Source organism: Pollicipes pollicipes, unplaced genomic scaffold (assembly GCF_011947565.3).
Source record: "Pollicipes pollicipes isolate AB1234 unplaced genomic scaffold, Ppol_2.1 Scaffold_4740;HRSCAF=5597_pilon_pilon_pilon, whole genome shotgun sequence".
NCBI classification, from domain to species: Eukaryota; Metazoa; Arthropoda; class Thecostraca; order Pollicipedomorpha; family Pollicipedidae; genus Pollicipes; species Pollicipes pollicipes.
The window spans coordinates 24,076,769-24,096,158 of NW_023596545.1; the positions used below are offsets into that span (position 1 = coordinate 24,076,769).

The following is a 19,390-nucleotide window of genomic DNA, read 5'->3' on the forward strand; positions in this document are numbered from 1 at the left end:
TGGGCCGCCCCCTCAAGAAAGAACGGACCAACGTCTGAGAGAAGATGAACTTAAAGGCTGGGTGATCCGGAAATTGTGAAACCTTTATAGCGTAATTCAAAGTAAGTCGTTGTCTCCTAAGAGGCAAGGGCGGTTCATTCGCTTCCACCAGCAAGTTTCTTGTTCGGGTCGTACGAAACGCCCCAGTGGCTATACGAACACATGTATGGTGGATTGTGTCCAAAACCTGCTTTGAAGATGTAGGAGCACTATCGTACACAGGACTAGCATAATCGATGACTGATCGAATTAAGGCCCTATACAGGTTCAACAGCGTGCTTTTGTGGGCTCCAAAGGTCATACGACACATTACTTTCATGAGGTTCATGCGCTTGAGACACTTAGTCTTAACCATCTTAAAGTGTTGCTTAAACGTGAGCAGACGGTCAAACGTGAGGCCCAGGAAACAAATGTCTTTACAAACTGGGACAGTGGCATTATACAGTCGCAACTCCAGGTCTCTACAGCCTCTAATCCGTGAACAGAAGTGCATGCACTTAGTCTTGGTGGTCGAAAATTTGAAGCCATTCTCAAGGCTCCACTCAGTTAGTCGAATCAGGCATAACTGAAGCTGCCTCTCAGCAGACGTCATTGTGGATGCCACACACCAGATGGCAAAGTCGTTCACAAACAGTGACCGACTGATGGTAGGTGGCAGACAGTCGGCGATATCATCGATCATCAGCGCAAACAGGGTTACGCTAAGGACGCTCCCTTGAGGAACACCGTTCTCTTGTTCATAGCGATCAGATAGCATGGCACCCACTCGGACGCGGAAGAATCGACGACGTAAAAAGTTTTCAATGAAGAGTGCCATGTGACCTCGGAGTCCACACCTGTGTACTTTGCTAAGAATGCCATAGCGCCAGGTGGTATCATAAGCCCGCTCAATGTCAAAGAAGACTGCTATCGTGTGACGTCTTTGTTTAAAATAATGTCGTATAGCTGTGTCTAAGATCGCTAAGTGGTCAACAATGCATCGGTTCTTCCGAAACCCGCATTGCGCTTTGGAAAGACAGCCGTGGGTTTCAAGGTACCACATGAGACGATCATTCACCATCCTCTCTAGCACTTTGCATAGGGATGAAGTCAGCGAAATTGGGCGGTAGTGCAGTGGATCGGAACCATCCTTTCCGGGCTTCCGTATCGGGACTATAATGGCATCCCACCACGACTCCGGGAAGTCATCTTGCAACCATATGTAGTTGAAAAGTGAGAGTAAGGCATGGAGGGACTCCTTCTTTAGGCGATTCAACATATCATTGTGGACTTTGTCCAATCCAGGCGACACACTCTTAGCTCTCTTAAGAGCAGTGCAGAGCTCCATGACAGTGAACGGTTGGTTGTACTCATAAGTCTCCGAGTCAGAAATTCTAAAATTGATTGCCGTCTTCTCACTTCGTTCCTTGTAACGAATAAAGCGTGGGTCGTCTGTTCCATGTCGGCACCTTTCTGCAAATGCGAGACCTATTTTGTTGGAAACTTCCTGTGTGTTCAATATCGTGATTCCCGCCACTCTCAACACCGGAACTGCAGTGGAGACGCTCCCACCAGAAATGCGACTAACTCGCTGCCACACTGCACTCAGTGGGGTGTGACGATTTAAACCATTTACATATTCCCTCCATGACGTACGCTTTGCCTCACGTATTGTGCGTTTCGCAAATGCTCCGGCCTTCTTAAAAGCGATGAGGTTGTCGGTCGTTGCAGAACGCTTAAAAACCCTGAACGCCCACTTCCGCTTGAGAATTGCCGCCTTGCAGTCCTCTGACCACCAGGGAACAGGGATCCTGCGCGGCTCAGGTGATGTCAAGGGAATGCAAGACCTTGCAGTGTCGACAATTGTGGATGTCACTTGTTGTGCAAGAGACGTTGCATTGTCGTCCTTCGGTCGGCTGCACTCTAATATGGCACTCATCTGTAAACTTTTGCCAGTTAGCACGTCGAAGGTTCCAGCACGAAGGCCTCCTGCCTGGGTGTGCAGCATTCATCCCAAGCCATATTGGGAAATGGTCGCTCCCATATGTAGTGCTCTCAACGAACCAAGACAACCGACAGAAAAGGGACGAGGAGCAGATAGAAAGATCTATCGCTGAAGTAGTGCTGGATGGCAGAGATATATGGGTATGCCGGCCAGGTGTTAACAACACAAATATTATTTGTATTCAGCAAACGCTCAAGATGTCGGCCTCGGCGGCTTGTGACATACACCATTTGGTGGACCTTGACATCCACATGCCGCAGGGCGACAGGGTTGGTCGGCAGTCAGTCTTTGCCGGCTTCAAGGACAATGGCCAGGTGCCGCTCTAGCTCGCGCCTGATGAGGACTCTCTCGTCGTGGGACAGCTTCTCCTCATGCATGTGTTTAACTTTCCGAGCTGACTGGCGCTGTCGCATCAAGCCCTGATTCTCCTTCAGGACGGACGATAGCACGGCGATCGTCAGTTCCAGCATCTCCTTCCAGGCTCCGCCGTTTGTTACTTCAGCGAGTCGCTGATGTATGAACTTTAGAAAAGCACGTACGGCACAAGTCATACCCACGTCGAGGTCAGCGGACTCCTGATATGCATCGTATAGGGTGGTACGGATCCGGCGCCTGTTTGCCTGGGAGGTCAAGACATATCTGAAGTCTGGCACCGCCAGCCCGAGGCGCTTCTCAAAACCGGCCAGCAGGCTGCGGCTAGATCGACTGATTTTTGTACGAGCGTAGGCCCCTTTCGCTGTAAAGAGATCATGCCTGTCAGAGTGGCAAAACAAGGAATCCCTCAGGATGGTTTGGTCTTTGATTTCTGTTGGCGTTAGTGTTAGACCTCTTCCCCTTTCTTTTCCCAAGGTGTCGAGCGTCTCTAAGTCCGCTGCGCTGATCGGCCTTCAGCGGAATTTTTGGGGCCATTGCGGCGTCTAGGTCATCTGCGACCGACTGGTGCGCCGCCACAAAAAATGGCTTGCCGAACGGCGCGTCGGCCATCGGCCTGAAGGCCCCGGTGCCTCGCACTCTGCGAGGTGACGCGCCAGAGCGCGCGCCACCGTTTTGTCTGCTTCTGGTTTGACTCACTGCACCGGGAACGGCTGGGGCCTGCCGCTTAGGGGGAGAGGTGGGCGTGTGGTTTCCCCGGGGTGAGGCCGTTTCCCAGTGGCCCTCCCCGGAAGCCTCCGCTCGCCACGCTGGTGAGTGGAGGGTCCCTTGGCTGCCCCCTGCCTCCAGCCGGCCACGTGGCCGCCGGATCGGGGGCACAGCCGGGGATTTTCGGGCCCGCCGTAGCAGAGGGACGGAGCAGTCTGCGCCACGGCGTGGGAGTGGCTGACCACCCTCCCTCGGTGGCACACCGTGCCGGGAGCCTTTCCCGCTCGCCGGCTTGTCGGACGGGAGCGATCTCAAGGGAGGGCGGTCAACCACTCCCACACCGTGATGGAGACCTCCGCCACGGCTGACCTACTGCCCTCGGGCATCTGCCTATATCATTCGCGAGATGAACATCTGCGCCGTCCTCTTTTGCAGGTCCCATGCGTGACCGGTCTTCAAAAAGGCCAGGGCTCTGGCTGTCCTGCTGGGCTGCCCTCGTTTGGCTTGCTTGTCCAGATGAGCGTCCCGCGCGAGATCGATGGTGGCCAACTCTGCTGGCGACCAGGGCTGTCCCAGCCCACGACGGTGGGCGAAGCTGGTACTTTGAAGGTGCTTCGCCCAGAAGGGCCTCAGGTCGCTGTCGACGATCAGGCCCGTTTCCATTTCGACGTGGAACGTGCCTCCATCATCGCCCACGGGAGAAGGTTCCACGTTGACCTGGAATGAGGATGACTGTGATACTAGCGCTGGCACTGGGGCTGGCGCCTGGTCTACCATGGCCCGGGGCTCTACAGTCGGCAGTGGCAGGGCCGGTGGTGTCCTGGCTGAGGGTTCGCCCCGTTTTGGTGATGGCGTCTCAGGGGGCGGTGCCTGCGGCACGAAGCCTGCTGTTTGGTCGGTGCCGTCGGACGGCAGAGCATCTCCAGTGTGTATGACGTGAGGGTCGTTGGCGTCCTCTTCACTGCTGCTACTCTTAACGCCGTAGTAGGCATTTGTGGACATCATGATGGAGGTCTGGATGGCCAGAGGTTCCCATAAAATCCACTGACAGTGATATTGATTCAGACCATTCAACAAACTAAACTGAATTTTCAAAGCATAGTTCAGACAGGGCTTCTTAAAAATTTCCTTCCATGGTGCAAGTTTAATCAGCTTCTAATAACACAAATAGTTTCCTGTTACTATTCAAAACTAGTTAATGCCCATTTGACTAACTTGTTAGTTGTTATTGACTATCAGTGATCGACACAGGGTGAAATGATCAGCAGCTGCATGGATCTGATCAAAATTAACATTACATCAAGTGCAGCACATAGCTGCCACAGGGAAAAATCAGTACATGCACTGAGCAGAGGCAGCAGTTTAAAAATTATCTTCTTTTTTGCCAGATCAGACCAGGGACCACATACCAGACTGAGCTTTCTTTTCATTACAAAGGAATCTCAGCCCCTTAAAAATACTAGCTCATCATGATGTCAGTTACACTTGTTTTTCACACTTCATTCTTAGTACCAGTCTGGTTCCTTGGAAGTAGCATTGAATGCACAGAGCAGTTTCTAGAATTGATGAAAATTTGAGGATGTATACATGGACTATCACTTCAGATTGCCTAGGCACAAGTACTTCAAAATTATGTAATGCTTTGTGAAGGATAACCCTTCCTTTTTATCATAACTGGTGAGTACCACAGTCAAACATGCAAGTGACATCACAGAGCCTCATTAACATGTCAGATCATTTAAAAGCCCACCCTTTGATGCAGAGTATGTGGCAGAGTCATGTGGATATTGAGAAAAGTAAACATAATAAGCAAGATTGCCATGCTTTAAGAAATCAACACAATATGTTTCATATGCTTCACAAGAGCTTCATTACTTACAATGCCACTGAAATTGGGAAAAACAAAGCCTATGTGGCAACTAAATTAAAGAGGGACAAGTTGACCTGGGAACAATGTTCTGAAAGAGAAACCATGACAAGCATGCACCCATGAGTAGCCTGATGCAGGCAAAATGGCAGGTGAAAATTGAAGATCCCCACTACATCCCACCAGTAGTTACACAAATGGCAGCAAGGACCTTATTCCCATAAAATCACTGCAACAGTGAGATTCATCCAGACCACATCCAGACAAACCAAACTGAGCCTTCAAAGCACAGTTTGAACAGGGCTTCGTAAACATTTCCTTCCATGGTGCAAGTTTAATCAGCTTCCGATAATACAAATAGTTTCCTGTTACTATTCAAAAATAGTTTATACCTTTATGACTAACTCGTTAGCCATTATTGACTATCAGTGAACGTTTCATCAACCCGGTTATGACAAAAACGCAAATGCCCCCCCCCCCCCCCATACACATGTCTGCGCCTGGTTCCCACCCGCCGAGCTGATGAAGCCCGCCCACGCGTGCTGGGCGACACATCCTCGAGAATATTTAGTACGTATTGGTGCTAAGAGGGAAAACGGTGTTTAGTACCGATATGTGCTAAAAGTGGCGGCGTTTAGTACGTATAGATCCTAAATAGAGTAGCCCGGTAACCCGAGGCTGGCCAGAGGAAATGAGGATGTGTAGAGGTGGACGTCGTGAATTTCTTTTCTTTCGGCGGGAGTAGAACACCTTCACCGTTTGGGATCTCAATTCCCATTTGAATGCGAGCTGATCCTGGTGCGGGGTGAGGTGGATTGGTGGGTTGTCAGTGGGGGGGGGGGGGGGAAGTGATTGGGAAGCGTGACTGGAATGACTCGCGCGTACTTTACAGAAGAGTTATGTACCGGCTGGGTATGATAATGATGTGTCCTGGACTACAGGGTATTGGAAAAGATATTGTCGTCCCGGTAATGCAAGGAATGGGACGCTAGTCTCGAGATGTGGTTAGCATCAGACCTGGGTTTGACTCTAATGTCTTGAACCAGCTCCGGACCGGCTCACAGATTGTGGAATCTGACTCAGCTCGTGACTCAGCTGTTCCACTTTCCATTTAACTAAGTTCAGGCCATATTTACATTGGAGCACTTGATGCATGGGTCATGCAGATTGCAAAGTCAAATATCAAGCTGTGGTTCATTTATATGCATATGTATGTGTGATTATATATATATATATATATATATATATATATATATATATTTATCCTTTGGTTTCTGGCTGAGATTTGGCAAACTTCAGGATGGACAACATGGGCTTTTCTGTTCAGAAATTATGATAACAATTCTGTGCTGATGCTACAAAATGTTTTATAACTTATGGTGCACTGTATTAATTTTGACACTGAAATAAGATGTGGATTTGCATAGGGTGCACCATATTTCCATGTGCTGCCAATTTGACATCAGCCATATGACTCGCTGATGCAACTTTGTGGGAAATGATTAGCTCATGACTCAGCTCATGAAATGTTTGACAAATGTGATTCTAGTCATGACTGAAACTAGCATTTTCTGTAGCAAGCAAATGCAGCCTATAACTCACCCCAAGATGATTCCCTCATGAGCAGATTTCCAATTCAGTTTGAGTTGAGCACAGTTCTGGCTAGCATGTTTTTGTATGTATGAAATCTTGCAGTTTAGTAAATGGTTACCTGGTTATGGTGATCACGTCAGGCAAATTGGCAATATTTTGTCACGTTGATTGTGTTGTTGAAAAATATTTAGTGTTTCATGTTTGACATTTCAACTATATTTCACTTCAGTCATATATATATATATATATATATATATATATATATATATATATATATAGTGTTTAGTATATATGCATCCCCAGTTTCTGGCTGATATTTTGAAAATGCATGCTGTACTTCAGATATTGCCTCTCTAGTTTCAGCCATCAGTATATTTCTGGCTATTGTCACTTTGCTTTTTACTTTGCTTTTTGAAGGTGTTCCTATGTGACATTTAATAGTGTTAAAGCTATGAAAGTTTCCTAATATCGCTGGGTGGGTCAATGCAACAACAGCTTTCCCTGCTTAGACCTGGCATGCCATATCGCGCGGGTGCCGATAGTGAAAGGCTGCACGTGTAGGAAACGGGAGGTACGGGGTTGGATTCCTCGCGGTGCCCACTCTTCCTGCCAGGATGGGAGGCAGGCGATGTCACATAGCCTCAGCATCTGAGTGCGCTGTAAAAGCCAAGTGACGAAAATGACATCACAGGTGACACCTGGCGATATTCACTATTCTTACTCCTCTGGTAAAGCTTTCCGAACCCATATGACGCCATCCTCTGCATTGTCTTAGAAATTTTAGTTCTTTACATAAGAGGACGCAGGTAGGCGTTGCAATTAGATGCATATGACGTGGTTGTTCTGTCCAATATACGTTCACCGATATTCAGTCACACCCATCTAATGCGGCTTGACTGGAGCCCTCCGACGCCGTGTCTGCCGTGGCCATAGCCTGCTAGTTTTCAACATCTTTCGGGGATGCCCCGAGACCCCATCATTGGGCGAAGGTGAAAAAAACTCCCATAAGGCCGAGCCTGTCATGGCCGGGTCTGTCCTGTCTGTCCTGTCCTGTCCTGCTCCTGACCTGACCTGACCTGACCTGACCTGACCTGACCTGTTCTGTCCTGTTCTATTTTGTCTTGAACAGGACATATAAGTGTGCGCTAGCCAGGGCGGGCGGGTTTCTTGTGTGTCTGTTTTCTGTTTTTCATTCTGGCCGTCTTGTCCTCTGTCCTGCGCTTTCTGCCTTCTACTCAATCCTTGGATTTTTGCCCCCCCCCCCCCCCGCCCAAGTGTTCTGTTCTACCGTGCCATCTGCCATGCACTACCGTGTGCTCTGCTGTTTTGTTTGTCCCATCCTGTCCCGTCGCTTCCGGTATCTAGTTTTTGCGCCAGGAGAACGTCCTTGTTATGTATCTGACGTCAGAACACATCACGGTGGCCTTTACCTGCAATCGATTTTTCAGCGTCGTTACTAGCATGATGAGTGAAAGGAACGCTCCATTGATTTGCGTTTTAACTAAGAAAAATGTCGCATAGTCTGAAACGCACACTGCGAAAAAGTGCAGTCATACCAAGTGGTTCATTCGAAATTGATGTCCGAAATACGTAGCCCTAACGTTCCGGCTCCAACAGTGCGCTGTGTCTATGATATCTAAGAATAAAATCGTCCAATTAAAAAATTCAAACGGTGGTTACCCCGTGCAACTGCACCCAGGTATTGATGTGGCATATATGACATGCCTGACAATGTCACAGGCAGCGCAGGTTACCTTAGAAATCATTGAAATCTTCAGTGACTTCAGATTAACTGAAACCAGTGTTTACAAACCAATATCAGAGCAAGTATACCAGCAATATTGACCGTAGACCTGCGTAACTAGGTGAAACGAACGAACATATCCTTGTCCGTTAGGATCATACCACAAAATGAGAAACTAAATTTTATAATTTTTTATTTATACTTTTTCAGCACTGAATTTTGAAGACTCGTGTCAGTTCAGGCTAAGTTCATGTCAGTTCAGGCTAAGGTCATGGCAGTTCGGGCTAAGATCGTGTCAAGTCGGGTCAGTTCATCTAATGCAATTATTGCTCTTCTCCGGTCACGTGTCATGGATTTGGACGAGTATGTTTGAGGTATTTATTACGTCTTTTTTCCACCTCACTTATCTCAAACGGGTGTACCAAGGCGCTATATCTCAACACCTCATGTGCCGTCTAATGGTAACCTAAGGTAGGGAGTTTCGTGTGGTGTGAACGGCCTGGCAGGAGGACAAGACAGACCATGTTCGAGCATCTTGTGTTTGTCACAACGGTACATTTTTACACTGCAACATTTTTTTACCCCAATATTGTCAAAGTTCGCAAAGTGAGAAAAAATGTGGGTTATCAAAATTTTTCCAACGTATGTCATGGACGGACTAAACTATCCGTTTAGAAATCATTTGGAGGTGTGAAATGATTTGTGGTATGGACAGTGGAAGGAATTTCCCAGGTTCAACTAAAATTGAGCTCAAGTTTACCATGGCTCTGTCTGCCGAGCGTGCCGCTCTGTTAGGGCTCCCTGAGCATCAGATGTGCTATGTAACCGCCTAATTGTCTCAGGTGCGATGTTGGGAGCTTTAGCATGGCATAGCGATCTCCTCCGCCAGGTCAAGTTTGTTGGCATGTTTCCTGTTCAGAAAACTATGGTGGACTGTGTGCAGTCAGCTTAGAGATGCAACTTGTGTGTGGTCGTTTAAGTGTCCTTTGTTGCAGGCATGGCTAGGCGACATTCTATGTGAACCATTGAGTCACTAATAAATGCCGTGACGTGTGGTGCATTGTTCTTCGATTTGTATCTACGTTGTTTCTGAAAGAAGGTGACATCGAAAACTACACATTGGAAATAGATATGGAGTTTTCGGGAAATTTTAGAGAGCACAACGAAGTTTGGGGATGTGTGGAACCATAAAGAAGAAGGAATGTTTTTAGGAAGAGCCTAGGAGAACAAGAGAAGCGTTGGAGAATAATTTGGTGTAGCGGAAAGTCCGGGTAAGTTGAAAAGAGAGGACACAACACAATAAAGGCTTCTAATGAAAATCCTCGGAGGTTTGCCGGAATTCACCTAATTTCCTTCATCTTATAATCCGGCTCCGCCAGCGTTCGCGCTCCTAGAGGACATCAATGGATTCTACAAACTTAAGAGAACCTCGGACGTGCGGACGGAGGACGTGGGTAGTACGCTAGGATGGTAGATATACTGATGCGTAGCACACTGCACTGCACTAGGGGATGGTAGCACACCAGGGTGAGGGGTATTACCTTTTCCGGTCAGTGGCTAAAGAACCTTTCCATCCCAGCGCAAGGTATTCACCAGCCGCCATCTCGCGAAGTGGGAATCGGGACCCCTTGATCCATTCCGAGGCCCTCAGGGAATGTACTGTATACTGATCCTCTCCCCGACGCAGGCTGTCTTCTCACCGGGGCGGCTGCAGCCGGATCGACGCAGTGGCTCTCACTGATGCAAAAAGATTATATACGGGCGCAGATGGTCAAATAATTTGCACAGGGGACTCAGTTCCACTCAACGAGCCACTGGTCGAAGCGGGGTAGAGGGCTCCCAGTTGTTACTGAGGCCTCCTGTGGGAATCGGAGCCCTTGAACTGTCTCGTCGGCTCATTATGCACCCTTTCACTGTTATCAATCTTTTGTCGTTCTCAGAGGGTCCGAACCAACGGAGAAGGCCTGTGGTGGGCTGTGATTGGTACCAAATGGGCCTCTGGCCGGCTCGAGCAGCACAAAATTTCCTTTTATGCATGCACTGTGATCAGAGGAAATTATGCCCAACAAGAGAACCCCGACCAATGCGACTTGCGAGGTCTTCTAAATGGCATTCGTGGGCACCTTGTCCGTGCTTGGAAAATGGGCCTTAGTCCGACAAAGGGCCGATTGTTGGTGACCTCGACCGAAGTGAAGGTCTTTTCTCAGATGAGCCCCTTTCACCGCCAGAAACCCTTTGATTGACACCAGAGGGCTCCGGTCCTTTGGACTGGAGATCTCTGCCCAGCCCTTTGGCCCTTCGAGCCCTGCAATCGGGCCGTTGATTGTCGATCCCGAGTGAACCTCTGGCTCCCGAGGGACCGAAGCGGCCATGTGCCCCTAATGCCTGCTTCCACCTCTCCCTGCTTGCGCCCGTACGTGGACCTATAAGGTGCCTTATGTTCAAAACAAGCCAATGTTATTACGCTGCGGTGTCCCAGCTTCACGAAATTAGATCACAGTGCATGTCTGGCGCTTGTAATTATCAAGGATCGGTCAACCGCCTCCAATATTATGATATCAACATGAAACGCGCTCTCGTTACACTGGGCCGAGTATTTTGCAACCATCAATGTGCATATCGGAGCGCCGATTATAAGCCTCCAGGCCTTGATACGTATGTAGAACACGAAGGAAACGTTTTCGAACAGCGCTACAGAACAGGCAGCTTTTGGCTGTAGCTCGATCCAAAAATGATTGTTTTCAAAGGTTTAAAATTTCCGGACTCCTTTTGACGTGTTGCATTATTTACGTTTTAACACGAGAAGATCCGTTGGTCAGTATTCTTTCCGTACTAACTAAACTTAAGGTCCATCACTACGTTCCAACAGTAGCCTATACACACATGCACGGAGATAAGACATCGAATCGTCTTGCTGATTTCCGTCCCCTAAACTTTGTGTTCATAATGGATCAAACTGGTACCCTGGTAAACTTCATGACCGTAGCTTAACCGGAAGAAACATGAAGGGGCATTTAGAATTGAGGCTGAGTCTACCGCATCGACTTTCAGCGCGAGAATAAATTCATCGCCGGCAGAGATAAAATCACCACCTTTGTGTTTGTTCCCATAATCAGACACCGACAATCCCCACAAAACACAACATTCACGTACAATATGGTTGTCGCTAGCGGTTATTCTAAAACAAAATATTTTACGCTCCCGGTCGCTCACGCACGTTCAGTGTAGAATGATGCGCCGTTTCTTGCGCAACCTGCCTCCGAAAAATGAGTTGGAAGTTGGCATATTGGTCAGGCAACAAATATTATCCCAATGTTGGTTAGAGATCTAATAAGCCGATCAGCGATATATTTCTGAAATTCTACTCACCATGTCACGGACATGACATTGTGTGACAAGACGTAAAGCACGAAAATACATTCACACTCTTTACTGTGATGGATTCCGCATTCTGACATTAGTCAGAGCTCTTGGGGGCATCTTAAACGTGTTTTATATGTTATTTGAATGTTATAAAGCGAGTCATCTAACACTTTTAGTCATGTTTCCTACACCTACGCTTCGTATGGTCCTTTGATCGAAACCATTTGTGTCATTCCATCTTGTAAGGGAACCGACTTATGAGCTTAATAATACCTTATCATTTGGTATCAAAATGGACCATGCAGTTTTAAAAATGCGTTGGTTTCCACTTGCCTTAAATAATTTGCCACAAATTTTGACAGGCTGCAGGAAGTCCGTTGTGAAAATTAATTGCAGGGTACCACAAACGGGCCAATTTTAGACATTCATGCGCGAAAATGACCGTAGCAAAAATTGGACAAAATTGTTACATTACGAGAATAAATTCCTTTTTTGTTTTCTTTTCTATACTCTTGGAAGCTTTAAATGTTTTTAGAGCCAACCAGTTGATTACAGAAACACGTATTCCAAATACTCCACCTGAAGTGTTTAACATTTAAATAAGCCTATGGGATCCGACGTATGACATTTTTTAGTCGCATATTTCAGAAAAATGAAATCTGACAGGACCACCTTGCCTTCAGTTCGACACTACTATGTGATCCGATTTAACTTTTTGTTGTGTTTCTTACATAACGAAGATATTGCTCGCGCCTATCAGGTTCGATGACTGGAAACAAAACCATCACACTTGTATGTACATTAAGATAGGTTACAGGTCGTTCTCATCGTCACTATTGCTTTACGACTCACCTAGCTGCTGAGGCTATATGGCGTCACGTGCCTCTTACCCTGACAGGAAGGGCGGCACCGCAGGGACTCGAACCCCGTACCTCTGGTTTCCCCAGAAGCACAGGAGTTCACCAGATGTGTGGACCAATGCACTTTCGGCACCTACAGATAGCTCGTAGGGAATAAGTAACTTGCACCGACCTTTACAGCCATGGTCAAAATTTTGTATTAGCTCCAAAATTCAGCGAGCCATCACAGAAAATTAGGTTTCCAAAAGCAAAGCCAATGTTAAGTATATGGGACTGCGACTAATAAAGTGATTCATATCAGTGCGTCTCGGCAGTATAACAGTCGTTGGCTCTGGCGTAAAACACAACCCAACACACGAATCTGGTAGCGTGGTTTATATAGCTCCGTAACTTTTCCTTAAAAACTTGAAAAGCGTTATTAAAATTTTAACCTTTGCTTGATGTGCTCTCTATGAAAGGACACCATTACATAACTTCCAATCTCCGGAATTTTTATTCCCAACTCATTTGCACTCAAAGAAAAAACAACAGATACCGAATCAAATTGAAGCACTACAAGCTCAGATGCAATGGAAATATGCCGAGATGTAGTGGTTCGAATATGAACGCATAATGTGTTTATCTTCTCAAACGTTTGGTGTTCAACTGCATTATGAACACATCAGACATGCTTATCTTCTCACACGATTGCTAAATATCACATTGCATATTGAAGACAGTAAAATGAATAAATCTCTAAAGAATTAATGCCCGCGTTTCCTCAAACTTTGTTGCGAATCGGTCTCCAATTTAGAAAAGAGTCGAATTTTAGGTCTTAGTGCTTCGATTCGACAGGAGCTGACCGGGCAACAAACAAAACGCTAACTTCGAAAAGATTTCCTGATGCATGCGGGCAGTCATGTTGTTCATTGCGATTGGCCAACGTATCAGGCTTTTAAGCTTTCCTGATGCATGCGGACAGTCATGTTGTTCATAGCGATTGGCCAACGTATCAGGCTAGCCACAGGATCAGTTGGAATGCATTGCACATACAGACGGATAGGCAGGTCACCGCATTGCCGGCTACGACAAAAATGTTCGGCTACAGTCTTGTTACTTGAAAACCTGAACCCGTTCATGGTACCCCACTTCTCAACACGGTTAACAGCCAATCGGAGTTGGCGCTCCATCGATGGTGCTCTTGCTGCGCTGGTCCAAATAGTATGATCATCAACAAAAAGGGCACGACCTACAGACTGCGGCAGCCCAAGCCCGATGTCGTTAATGATAACGGCGAACAAAGCTACGCTGAGAACGCCAAATTGGGGCACACCGTTAACTTGAAGATGCCTCTCAGGGAGCGCGTGTCCAATACGGACACGGAAAGAACGGTCAGCTAGGAAGTTTTGAACAAAGGTGCCCATATTACCGCGTATACCATACCTGTATAGCTGGAGAAGAATGGCCTGACGCCATTTGGAATCATAGGCGCCCTCCATGTCAAAGAACATAGCGCCTATATGTCGGTTTGCTTTATATCCCATACCAATCGCAATGTCAAGAACTAAAAGATTATCCACCGTGCTGCGATTCTTTCTAAATCCACACTGGACGCTTGTAAAAGCGCCGTGATGTTCTAAAAACCAAATTAAACGGACATTAACCATCTTTTCCATCAACTTAGAGAGCGATGAAATGAGAGAAATAGGTATATAATGCAAAGGATCCAGTCCGCTTTTACCCGCTTTAAGACAGGCACGACAGTAGCTTCTCGCCAAGAAGCTGGGAACTCGCCTCTGGTCCAAAATGAATTAACGATCGCTAATGAAACGCGAAGCACACGACGCGGCAGATGCTTAAGCATATCGTTGTGCACAGTGTCCGTTCCTTCTGACACGCTGTGAAGCCTGGCGATCGCCGATTCTAACTCGACCAGCGTGAAAGGGCCATTATATGAATGCAGTTCACTCGTCGAAGTCCACTGCGGATTGCTCACATCGCATTCAATGCCGCAACTGTGGGTTTGTGTTACCACCTACGCGGCGTTGGGTCAGCGCCCGGGCAACCTCATTCGCAACATCCAACGGGCGCGTCACAGCCTGGCCATTAACACACAGCACTGGCAGAGCTATTGGTGAAAACTGACCCGAAACACGCTTGATCCGGGCTCAGATCTGCGATGTCGGCGTAAACCGGTTTAGCGCGCTCGCGTACGCGCGCCATGAAACACGCTTTGCCTCGCTTGCAGTGCGCCGAGCAAAAGCTCCAGCTTTCTTAAAGGCTATGAGATTTTCTACATTGCACCTGACCTCAACAGTCCGAAACGCACGTTTACGCGCCCGGATGGCACTACGACGCTCCTCCGTCCACCACGGAACAGGAGTACGTCGGAGAGCGCCAGACGTGCGTGGGATACAACTGTTGGCACACTCTAAAAGTCTGTGAGTAAAATCCTCAATAGAGGGTGGCGCCCTCTCATGCTCAGTTACAAACGATTCTTCGAGCCGAGTCTCAAACTCGCACCAGTCCGCCTTCTTAGAATTCCAGCGTTGTGATCTAACATTCAACGCTCCACCTCTCTTAAATCGGACCCACACTGGGAACTGGTCACTTCCCATGGGGTCATCTCCGACACTCCATTCGAGGTGTTGGACGAGCTGGGGACTGGAGAGGCTTAAGTCTAGCGCTGACGTCTGACTGGACGGCATTTTAAAATGCGTACGAGTTCCTGTGTTTAAAATGCATAGTGAAGCACCGTGGATAAAATTATCACACAGCCTCACACGAGCATTGGTGACGTCACACCCCCATGCGGCGTGATGCGCATTAAAATCGCCTAGAAGAAGAAGTGGTGGAGGCAGTTCAGACAGCGAACATCTAAGATGCACCAACGGAAAAGCGTGGCTCTGCTGATAAATGCGTCCCAACGCCAGAGCCAGCGGCGTCTGGGACTGATGAGACTGATGACACCGATCGTGACAAAGGAAACCCGATAATGACGTCCCGAATGCATGGAATCCAATCTGGACCCACTGGCCCTTGTGGGAAGAGGTGGAAGGCCATCTTGCCTGTCCCTGTAGGAAGCTGGTCTACACCAGGCTTCTGTCAAGGCATGCATGCAGCCTGGAGCCCACGCCTCTTAAGGCTTGGATGCCATTAAAAAAAAACCCTTGTGCGCCTCGACGCTAACACAGTGGCGTTTTGCGCATGCGGTGCCGTAGTGCGCAAGGCGGACTCGGACAAGGCGGTGGCGCGTGCGCTGGCGCGGCACCTGTCACAAAGCACGCGCCACCGTCACCACACGGCGGCGGACAGGCGCAACGTGCGCAGGAACATCTTCAAGGCAAGCCACCAGTCAGTGGCTCTGGAGCTCTCCGCTTCCTTGAAGCTCGGCCTGCCTCTAATCGCAGAGAAGACGGAGGCCCTGAGGGCGTCGTTTTTAACAGAGGGCACGTCGCGGGCTCAGGGACTGGCGGTGACGCCAGCTGATGGGCAAGACCAGGCGATCCTCCGCGACAGCCTGATTTTGTGCCCGGCGCCTGGCCCGCTGTTTTGTATGGACGGAGACTTTGCAAAGTCTGGGGCATCTGCCAGCACGCTGAGTATGATAAGGTCGTTCGAGCGGCGTCTTGGCGTCACGGTGCAGTGATTGGCGCTTTATACTGGCCAGCACCGAACACCTCCGCCGCGTGCGCCAGACGCTAAACCAAGTTTTCGAGACGTCGGGCACTTCGGGCGCTACGATGACCTCCAGCATTCGCGGGTCCCTGGGATTCATCCTCAGCCGTCTGGGGGAGGTCCCCAACGGCCTCGCATGGAAACCACTAGTGGAGCTCACTATCGCGACGCTGGGGTTCGTGGCAAAGGAAAACCAGCCACGAGTGAATCAGGCGGCCTCGCAACGCGTCACAAAATATATGAACGAGCCCAAACTCAGCCACACAGAACGTGTGCTCGTAAAACGGGAGATAGAAAGAACCTGAATCGCGATAGTTCATGCCGGTCCAAAGCAACCTGCCCACCAAACCGCAGGCGCTGCGCCGCGTGGCGGTCAAGACATGCCAGATGCTCTACGGGGCGTCCGAAGTGGTCAGCGGCAGACGCAGCGGATTTTTCAAGAACGTGACAGTGAACGAGTTCAAAACGGCCAAGAAAGTCGGCACTGATCGGGCCATAAGCCACGCAGGTGGCAAGGCTAAGCGGCATTTTTTTGTGGAGACAGTAGTCTCAGGCAGGCCGCCCGAGCCATGGGCTTCTTAGTCGCACACCTCCGGCCCGCACTCCTGACGGAGGGGGAGAGTGACCAGCGGCTTCTGCCCGGGGTCAGCATGTATAGCTCCGCTTCCCTGTGGTTTAATATTCCAACCAACGAACACCTCGCGTGTCACGAGCCTGTGTGAGGAAACCGCGCCCGCGGGTGCCATGTGCAGCTGACACGAACTCGAGGCGGCCGGTGCCCTGAAAGGCACAACAAGCAAGGAAGCCACAAAGATGCGGTGCCACGCGTACGAAACGGCCGTCCGTTTTTATGACAAGACAGCTACGGCTGAAGCCGCCCAAAAAACTTACCGCTTCATTCAAGGATCTGCCAAAGCCTATGTGAACCTCAGCTCCAGTACCGACTCGTCCGAAGAGGAGCAGGAGCAGGAGCCAGATGTCGCCGAAGCGGCAGGCCGCGATGATGTGGAGTCCAGGAGCTCTGAAAGCGCTTCCGGTACAGCCACGCCGCCTCCCACCGAAGCATCGGAGGGAGAAACAGGCTTCTCCGAGGTGACTGAGTCCTCGTCCACCGTCAACGCCGCGCACCCGCCGCTTGCGCCAAGCACCGAGCAAGGTCTTCGGCGTCGAGGAGAAGACGGGGTTCTTGATCGATGCGGCACTCAAGCCCTACTGGGTCGTGCGTCAAGCGCAGCACCGCGCCCATGTGGGCTCGGGCTCCCAGAGGACAGCAGCGGAGATTGCTGCCATTGGCATGGCCCTGGACGCCGGCCTCAGCAAGCCCGTCGCCGGGAAGTCGACCGGCCCCAGAGTCGCCGGCTTAGTGAGAGGCCGCAGGGATGGAGCATGGAGCGGCGCACCCCTCCTCAGTTGATGGCGATGATTAGCAAGAAGATCAAGAAACGTGCCGAATAGGCGTCCCGCCAGGTCGGCGGATAGAGAAGGCTCCTGAAGAAGACCGCCTGAAGGAAGAAAGAAGAAGGAAGAAAGAAGAAGGAAGAAGAAAGCCGCCTAAAAGTGGAAGGCCGCCTGGACTCCCTGGCGTAGGGCCGTGCTCAGTGGCTCTCCCTGGAAGTCTCCACCCGCCAGGCTGGCAAACGGAGGGGCCCTCGGCTGCCTCCTGCCCCCAACCGGCCAGGTGCCGGCTTCTTCGGGTCTGGGGCACAGTCGCGGGCATGTATATAGTAAGGTTGTATATAGTTTTAGGGACCCTCCCAATGGGCACCACCTTTACGTGGTGGGAGGGATTGCGCGCTCCCCAATGGTCGGATGGACAATGGGGAGCCAGACTAAAAGTGCCCAAGTATTTTTGAAAGCTAGCTGCCAGTATACATTTTTCATACTTGTCTCAGGCTGCTGAAGTGGTGAAAAGTGGAGTAAAAACATATCTAAGACAAAAATGGTACGCAAGGTAAAATTTGGAGTTTAAATGTCAGTGGTATTCCACCATTAAAGTCCTAAATTTCTTCCAAAAATTTCGTGAAGTTGTGAACATGATTTTTTTCAAAATGGTGTTTTTTTCTTAATTGCCATTTTTGCAAAAACCTCTTAGCAGAGATCAAGATCTATTTACTCATGTTGAGAATGTCTCTCTAATTCTCTTGGTTACGAAGTTAGAGCATGCTGAACACAATAACCTGTGAGGTGATGGATGAATGCAGTTCCTCACGTGTTAGCGTAACGCTGTGGGGAAAACACGAAAAAACCTGCCTGGCTTAAACCTTTGTTTCTCCCACAGTCTTACGCCCATCTGCAGTCTGAAACGTGCGTTAGAAAGAAAATGAAATATTCTGACTTATTTCAGTAACTTATTTATCTCAAAAGCTATATAAAAACGCCGAATTCCATACAAAAGATTGCAACGCTGCTTCCTTAAAAGTGTTTTTATCATGCTCAGACTGCGTTTCCACATTGAATGTGATATTGTCACTTTTGTTCAGGTGCGTTTTTGTCTCTCTTTAGACACTGTACATTTCCAAAAGTGTTTATATAATCACATGTTTAGTTTTTATCAGCTTTTTTCCGGACACCTTATTATACAAGCCATAGGCATGAATTTGGTATTGTCATAAAGCTAGAGACACTGGATATCTAGTGACATAAAGCAAATTACCAAAATATTGAATTAAAAATTTGGTGATTTTCCCGTGATAAATCACGTAGTTAAGTGTAAAGTTAGAAGTTTTGTGGTGTCAAATTTGCTACACTATGCGAGATGGCGTCAGTAAATACACCACAGAAATGTGGTTGATGCAGCTCTGACGATAGTCGAGGCATACGCCGTCAAACACCGCCAGTGCACTACCGTGATCTTGATGAGATCTTTTAAGTGCCACGCGTGACGCTGCGGGGAAAACTGCCTCCATATATTCGTGCATGGTGTCTTGTTAAATCAAGATATCTTACTGGTGAAAGCGGCATCTTGTAGACAATGAATTGGCGCATCTTTTGTATTCTCGAAATTTTCAGATGTAGTGCAAAATATGTCAAATATTAATATTTTGAGATTAACTCCATATCATTGGAGTAAACTTTCATTTAAGCTAAATCCGTCTACAACATAAGATTTCCAGTTTAATTTAGTGCAATGAGGCGTGCCCCAGTTCTGTTGATTCTTGTAAACATATGTGAAAAATGGCCCCAAAATTTTAATATGTTTTTTA

The 19,390-nt window shown here is 48.5% G+C and overlaps 1 long non-coding RNA gene across 1 annotated transcript; it reads right to left on the reverse strand.

Moving 5' to 3' along the window:
• Window positions 1-2,179: 2,179 nt before the first annotated feature.
• On the reverse strand, window positions 2,180-5,443 carry LOC119097913 (uncharacterized). Its single transcript, XR_005094213.1, has 2 exons — window positions 5,363-5,443; window positions 2,180-3,820 (listed from the first exon to the last, which is right to left on the reverse strand). It is a non-coding gene; the product is annotated as an uncharacterized LOC119097913 (long non-coding RNA).
• Between the last annotated feature and the right edge of the window lie 13,947 nt (window positions 5,444-19,390).